Raw genomic sequence first — 8,212 nt, 5'->3', positions numbered from 1 at the left:
CACCTTAAGAAAGATTGCCTAACTTTGAAGAAAGAAGAATCAGGGAAGGCAGACAGCTTAAGTCCAGCTCAAGTGTTCGCCTTTACTCAAGCAGAAGCTGAGGCTAGTCCCTCGGTGGTGACAGGTTAGCTTTCTAGTGCTGGCACTTCATATATTGTATTGATTGACTTTGGTGCTACACATTCATTTGTTTACAACAAAGTGATTGATAGATTGTGTAGGCCAGGTGAGTATTATACTGCAGGGTTTGTGTAGAGTCCAAGAACTTTACTTAGCTAGTTAGATAGTAGTAGCAATAGTAATTGTTGTAGTATTTTTATGACTATGGATTTTGGTTCAGACCGGGATTTAGTAGGATACTCGTAGTAACACTTGTAGATTTTCTAAGTTTAACCTATAGTTTAAGAATATTAATTTTAACCTAAGGTTTGATTAATATGACTAATATTGATGGTGATATTTATTATATTATAAGGTTTAGATAGACCCAATAAGATAGTAACACTTGTCTTGTGTATGTTTAATGATAATTAAGTATTTTTTAGGAATAAGTTTATTAAGATCAATATTTGAATATCCTAGGGTCTGCCAGCAGCTTTGAAATCGTTAGAGGACTTAGTCAAGGCTGTTTACTCAATTCAAATTAGGCTGAAAATGTGCAATTACGTGTATAATATTTCAGCGTATGCCGATATATCGCAGCACTAGGGGGCGATATATCGCCATCGGGGATACGAAAAACACGTAACTTTGCACGGTCACCTCGACGAGCCTCGGGCATATTAACCCAGGCGATATATCGCCTACTAGGGGCGATATATTGGCTCATTTGAATGATTTTTTTAATGTTTTTAAAACCGAGCTCATTTTAATCTTTAACCTCATGATAAGTCCAGCATCTTTCTGACCGAGTCTTCAGCCTCTGTTGAACGATTATTCAAAGATTTTTCATTTAAAAAGCCATTATTTTATTCAAGTTAAATGAAGATCTTTTCATTCTTGAACTCTATAAATAGGACCTAGTACCCAGCCATTTATTCATTCATCAAGCTAAGTTCAGAGTTTGCAAGCTGCTAGGTTATTTTAGAGTGATAAACACTTGGGTTGGGATTATAAGCTTTATCCTTATAAGCTTAATAAACACTCGGGAAGTAAGGTTCATAGCATATTTTAGTTCGAGGTGTAGTTCGGTTATAGAAGCATTCGAGGTATTCCTTCTTCTAGTTCCTTTCTGTGTTATTCTTATAGTTTTCTACTCAAAATCCTAACTCATATTCCCTATTTTGGTTAGGCAATCTAAGATCTTGAACGTAAGATTCTTGGTAAGTATCTTTTCGATGGTATAGTTCGTTCATTCTTTTCATCCCTTTTTCTTTAGTATACTCACCTTTCTATGATGGTTTTTAGGAGTGTTCCAAAGTCTCGATACTGTTCTCATATCCTAGTATATTGGTAAGGAAATAGGATAGTATTTTATATGTTATAAGTTATCTTATGATTTATGTGTTATGAAATGTTATAGTATGTATGTTGGTAGACTTGGGCATATGACTTGTATAGCTAACAAGCCCCAATAAATTTATGGGCATATGACTTGCTTAGCTAGCAAGCCCCATAAATCTAATGGGCAGATGACTTGATTAGTTAACAAGCCCCAAGTAGTAGTAATGGCCATTATAGTATATATGACATATGTTTATGATACGCTTATGGTATATGTTATGACATGTTTTTAGCATATGAAATGAATTTTATGAATATGATTTATGTTGTTAGATTTTCCTTGCTGGGCATTAGGCTCATTCCTTTATGTTTATATGTGCAGGAAAATAGCTTTGGCGCGGAAAGGTTCTTGGCAGCTTAGGGGTTGTGTATTGAGGCTGGATGGAATCGATGGACTAAGCGTTCGATTAGAGGATGAAGTCTTTAAGTCTTTAAATCATATTTTCTATGTATTTTTCCGCACTTAGTTTTGTAATTGATTTATTTAGGTCATGTTATGTTTTTATTTTTAAAACAATGGGATCCCATATCCTAAACACATTTTTATGTATTCAACATTTTCTTTACAGTTTTAAATAAAGTTATGATGTTTTCATATGTACGTTTTCTTATGATTAGCACAGTAGTTTTTAATGGTCCAAAGTCTAGAATAGTTGGGTCGTTACAGTTTGGGACTATACTGCCTACAGGGGAACTGGTAGTTTCTAGGAGATGGATTAGAGCACTGTCAGTGATGGTGGATAATAAGGAACTATCAGTAGACTTGATTGAGTTGGGTATGGATGACTTCATCATGATTTTGGGGATGGATTTGTTAGTTAGGTATGGGGCGACTATAGATTGCAAGAAAAAGATGGTGACATTTGAGCCTAAGGGTGAGGACCCCTTCGTTTTTGTGGGTACTATGCATGGACCTCGCATTCCCATAATATCAACATTGAGGGCTAGAGACCTATTACAAGGAGGTTGTATAGGTTTTCTTGCTAGTGTGGTGGATACCACTAGGGTCATGCCAGTGGGACAAGGGGAGACTAGACTGGTATGTGAGTTCTTAGATGTGTTCCTTGAGGACTTACCGAGACTGCCGCCACACCAGGAGATCGAGTTCGTCATCGAGTTAGCACCGGGTACAAAACTGGTGTCGAGGGCACCATACCGAATGACTCTGGAAGAGTTGAAGGTACAGTTACAGAAGCTATTATATTTGGGATTTATCCGACCTAGCTTCTCGCCATGGGGTGCTTTGGTTTCGTTCATGAAGAAGAAGGATGGGACCCTAAGGACGTGCATAAACTACAAGGAGTTGAACAAGTTGACTATCAAGAATAAGTAGCCACTAGTGAGGATAGACAACCTATTCGATCAGTTGCATGGTAAAACAATATTCTCGAAGATTGATCTTTGATCTGGTTATCACCCGTTGAGGATCAAGGAGGAGGATATTCTGAAGACGGCCTTCCGCACGAGGTACATGCATTATGAGTTCTTGGTCATGTCATTTGGATTGACCAATGCCCCGGCAGCATTTATGGATCTGATGAATAGGGTGTTCAAGGATTACCTAGATTAGTTCGTGATTGTCTTCATCAATGACATCCTGCTTTACTCTCGTTCAAAGGTAGATCATGCGCAGAATCTCTGATTTGTATTGCAGAGGTTAAGGGAGCACCGGTTGTATGCTAAATTTAAGAAGTGTGAGTTTTGGCTACTGGAAGTGACATTCCTTGGATATATTGTCAGTGGAGACGGGATTAAGGTAGATCCAGCAAAGGTTGAAGCAGTTAGAGATTGGCCAAGGCTAAGGAATGCCTCAGAGGTTAGGAGTTTCCTTTGGTTAGTGGGATATTACAGACGGTTCGTGCAAGAATTTTCGAAGATTGCCACACCATTGATTGAGTTGATGCGGAAGAATATGAAGTTCACACGATCAGAAAAATGTGAGATAAGTTTCTAGGAACTGAAGCGACAATTGATTACCACTCCGGTGCTGAGTCTTTCTTTAGTTGGGGACAAGTTTGTGGTTTCTTGTGATGCATCGAGACTGGGATTAGGATGTGTGTTGATGTAGAGTGGGAAAGTTATTTTCTACGCATCGTGACAGCTGAAGGAATATGAGCAACGACACCTTACCCATGATTTGGAGCTAGCAGCGGTGGTATTCGCACTGAAAGTGTGGCGACACTATTTGTATGGAGAGAAGTGCGAGATATACACCGATCACAAGAGCTTGAAGTATTTCTTTACCCAGAAGGACCTTAATATGAGACAAAGGTGTTGGCTAGAGTTGGTAAAGGATTATGACTATGACCTTTATCACCCAGGGAAAGCCAATGTGGTGGTAATCCCTTTGAGCCAGAGGGGCCCAGGACAATTGTTTAGTTCGAAGCAAATGTCGAAGGAATTGGTAGAAGATATGACCAGAGCAGGGATAGAATTGGTAGTGGGTCAGTTGGCCAATATTACACTACAGTCCACCCTCTTGGATAGAATAAAAAAGGGTTAGATGGGTGATACACGGTTGAAGGAGATTATAGGGAATGTCCTAGCTGGAGTAACTAAGGATTATTCTATTTCAGAGATGGGTTTGTTGAGGTATAAGGATCGGATCTGCATTTTGATGGATACGGGTATTAGACGAGATATTCTTGATGAATCTCATACTACATCATACTCATTACATCCAGGCACCACAAAGATGTATCAGGATCTACGGTCGTTGTACTGGTGGCCTGGAATGAAGAAGGACATGGTCGATTGCGAGCAAGTGTTTAACTTATCAGCAGGTGAAGGCTGAACACCAACGTCCAGTGGGATTGTTACAACCTTTAGGTATTCCTGAGTGGAAATGGGAATATATCACCATGGACTTTGTAGGAGGCTTGCCTAGGACTGTGGGGCAACATGACTCGGTATGGGTGATAGTAGACAGATACACCAAGTCAGCTCACTTTCTGCCAGTGAGGACAATCTATACTGTGGACAAATATGCAGAGTTATATGTGAGGGTGATCGTACGTCTTTATGGGGTTCCAAAGTCTATAGTATCGGACCGAGATCCCATATTTACTTTCAAGTGTTTGGGTGGTTTGCAGAAAGCTCTGGGGACCCAGTTGAAGTTCACTACGGCCTTTCATCCTCAGACAGACGAGCAGTCTGAGAGGACAATTCAGATATTGGAGGACAGGCTTAGAGCATGTGTGTTAGACTTCGAGGGGTCTTGGAGTAAGTACCTCCCGTTTATTGAATTCTCATACAACAATAGTTATCAATCAATAATAGTTAACATCCCAAAAATGCTAATAAGGCTTAGTGCTTTGATTAGTGTGATGGGAGGGCATAATTGGATATATGTGTGAATTAATTGATTAAATGTGTGACTACGTGACATACATGATTTATATGATACTATGAATATATATGCATGTGTTATGGGTATTATATATGCATGTGTGCCCGTTCTCATTAATAAGGGCATATTTGTAATTTTGGCTTATTAAGGACACAAATGTGATTATGCATTTTAAATGATTGAGACCACATTATTATGTGGACATATTTGTAGTATTCGGCTCGAGGCGATCCTAGTGAGTAGATTAGCGGAATAGTCACAACGGGGTCTAATACTCGGCTCGGGGTGAGCCTAGGGGTATTTTTGGGACTTGGTGTGTATTTTGGATTTATTGGTTAACGGACAATTATTTGGTGATTAGTGGCGCACGTCGGAATTAATTGGGAAATTATAGGACCACGTGAGGATTAGCGGGAAATGCGGTAAAATGATGGGTTTGCCCTTAAAGGCAATAAGGGGCTGAGATAGCACTAAGGATATTTTGGTCTTTGTATTAGGGGATATACTTAGGAAAACTTCAGAGTTAGACAGAAACATCCAGAAAATCTCTCAGCTCTCTCACTCTTACATTCATCTCTCTCTCTAAGGCTTTGGGGGACTTTTGGGGGGGTTTGAAGAAAAAGCTTAGAAAGTGGGGAATCAAGCAAGGAGCAAAATAGGGGACACCTGAGGATCAAAGTAATTGTTGAGGTAAGATTATAAACCTTGATATGTGAATTTATGGGTTGGTTTTGGATGTGCGTAAGGATGCTTAGTTGGGTTCTGAGTTTGGGATTTAAGGTAGTTTGAGCTAGTATTATTGGTCACATGTGTAGTTTATGATGTGTTATTAAGAGTTCTAGACTCAATTATGGCCTTAGTACATGTTTAAGTTGAATTCTAGTGACTTTGGTTTGGGGGAAAACACAGGAAAGAGCTGGGAATTCCGGGTTTGTAGGGTTGCACTCCGGCCTGCGTGAACACAGCAACTCTGGGGAGCTCTCTGTTTCGTAGGCAAACCACGACCCTAAGGGCCAAGTCGCAGCGCGTATCCCTGGGAATTTAGGGGCTGGGAGCCCCTGACTTGAAGGCGCGCCGCGACCCTCAGAGCTAGGTCGCAGCTCGCTTAGGAAAACTTAGCCAAATTAGGTTTTTGGGCTCGGAAACTTAAACCTAAGTGCTCGGGAAAGACTCTAGTACCCATTTTAGTGAAATTTGAGGACCCAAAGGCTAGTATGTTATTCTTTATGCTTTTAATTGGTTTAGGTTTTAATGGTTATCCATTATCTCTTTCTGACTAGGGTTACCATTAAGGCTCGTGATTGAGGATCGGGCTCGAGATCGTCTTACATCTTCAGCTCGAGACTCGAGGTAAGAGAATTGTACCCGAGTTGTGAATGGGGCTTAGACCCCTATTAACGAGTATGTTATGATTGTGAATATATCTGAGAATATCTAGATAGGCATGCTTGTATAGGTTGCCTATGATTTCTTGATGTGCAATACATATTTGTGATTATATCTAGTTTGAAGGTCGGCCTAAGGGTGTCGGGGGCCGATAACAAGCGTGCGAAATGCAGCCCAACCTAAGCGTTCCGGGGTCGGCTATAAGACCAGAGGACTCGGCCTAAGGGCGTCGAGCCTGAATATTATACAATAAACAAAAGTGATGTTTGCGATTAACTAATTATAATGATTGATGTGAATGGTCTATGTGTTTGTTGGAGCTGAACATTATTGTTATGCTTGTTGCTTATATCCTGTTGTTGACTGAACTTATTGATCTAAGTTTATTGTGCATATATTATTGCCTATTTGTGCTTGTTGAATTAAGTTTTCTTGCCGAGCCTTGGCTCACAGGTGCTATGTGGTGCAGGTAAGGGAAAGGGAAAGTTGGACCAGCCGTGAGTTGGAGACCTTTAGGGGCGGTGTGTACATCAGCAGCTGTTCAACTGCCACGGCCGAGGGATTGATAAGAACTAGAGCCAAATTATATTTTGCCACTTAGGCTTGCTTCAGTTGTAATCATTTTGATGGTTGTAATTGCCTTATAAACACATTTTTGGGGATCCCGTGTACCAACTCTTACTTTTTGATGAAACACAACTACTTTATGATCAAAATGTTTTAACCCTAATCCGTTAATTACCTTAGTAACACGTTTATGTCCAAATGACTTGATTAGCAAGTCCTGCACTATTTAAAATACACATTGTAATTGTCTTGGCTATCTAGGGCATTACATAAGTTATCACTCCAAGGTGGGGTGTCTGCTCTTAGAGAAGTGGAGCTGCCCTTATAGAAGTGGAGCTCTTACTTCGAGGTGGAGCTACTCTTAGGGAAATAGAGCTTTCACTCTGGGGTGGAGGTACTCTTAAAGAGGTGGAGCTATCACTCGTGGGTGGAGCTACTCTTAGAGAAATGAGGCTCCTACTCCAGGGTGGCGCAGCTCTTAGAGAAGTGGAGCTCCCATTCCAGGGTGATTATTTGCTTGTGAAATTGTCACTTGGAATTTGTGTTCACATATTTCATTTTGTGAAATATATAAAAGAAAGCAACTAAGTGAAGGTTACCTTCAAATAAGCATGTCTTGCTTTTACAAGTAAATGAGTCAAAATAAACTAACATTGAGGTTTTGTTTATCTTGATCTATTGAGAGTTTATCATGTGGCTTAAGGACTCAAGATGAACTTTGGGAATTATAAGTCTAGATTTATCTTGGATGATAAATGACTTAATAGAAATAAAGAAATTTCTATTTAAAAATGATATTTTCACTTTATGTGAGAAATGTGGTGGTGATGCTCCGAAGTTAATCAATTTATTTTGTTGATAATAATTGATTAATTTGGTCATCCTATCAAATATGTGATTTGGATTTCCATATTCTAAATTACTTTGGCTATATGTGTATAGAATGAATAAATCTAGACATGTTTTATGTCTAAAATTATTGTTTATAAAATATTTGTTCAAGAAAGAATCAATTTAAAACATAAAGAAAATTTTAGAAACATAGAGGGTTCTAGAATTAATATTCAAGAAAAAGTTTATCTTGAATATTGAAGTATAAAATAGTGGGGGTGTTGACTATGGTCAAACTCACTATTTTAATGGTGTAACTATTTCAATCAAACTATAGCTAGCAACAATGTTTGAATCAAATAATAAGAGAATGATTAATTATGCATACATGAGAAAAGAAATGACTAAAATGGAATCATTTCTACATCTCAAGGGATGGGACTTAGACTCCTTAAGAAGATTCGCAGTTGATGGTAAATTATCTTAATTCTAGTAACCAAACTAGTATTAGGGTCCATAGGTAATAACAAGTGAATAGTAGCAGTACTCAAAATTTTGTCCCATATGAGATATGAG

This window comes from Humulus lupulus, chromosome 4 (genome assembly GCF_963169125.1).
Source record: "Humulus lupulus chromosome 4, drHumLupu1.1, whole genome shotgun sequence".
In the NCBI taxonomy this organism is placed as follows: Eukaryota; Viridiplantae; Streptophyta; class Magnoliopsida; order Rosales; family Cannabaceae; genus Humulus; species Humulus lupulus.
Note: the sequence above shows the minus strand (reverse complement) of the source record.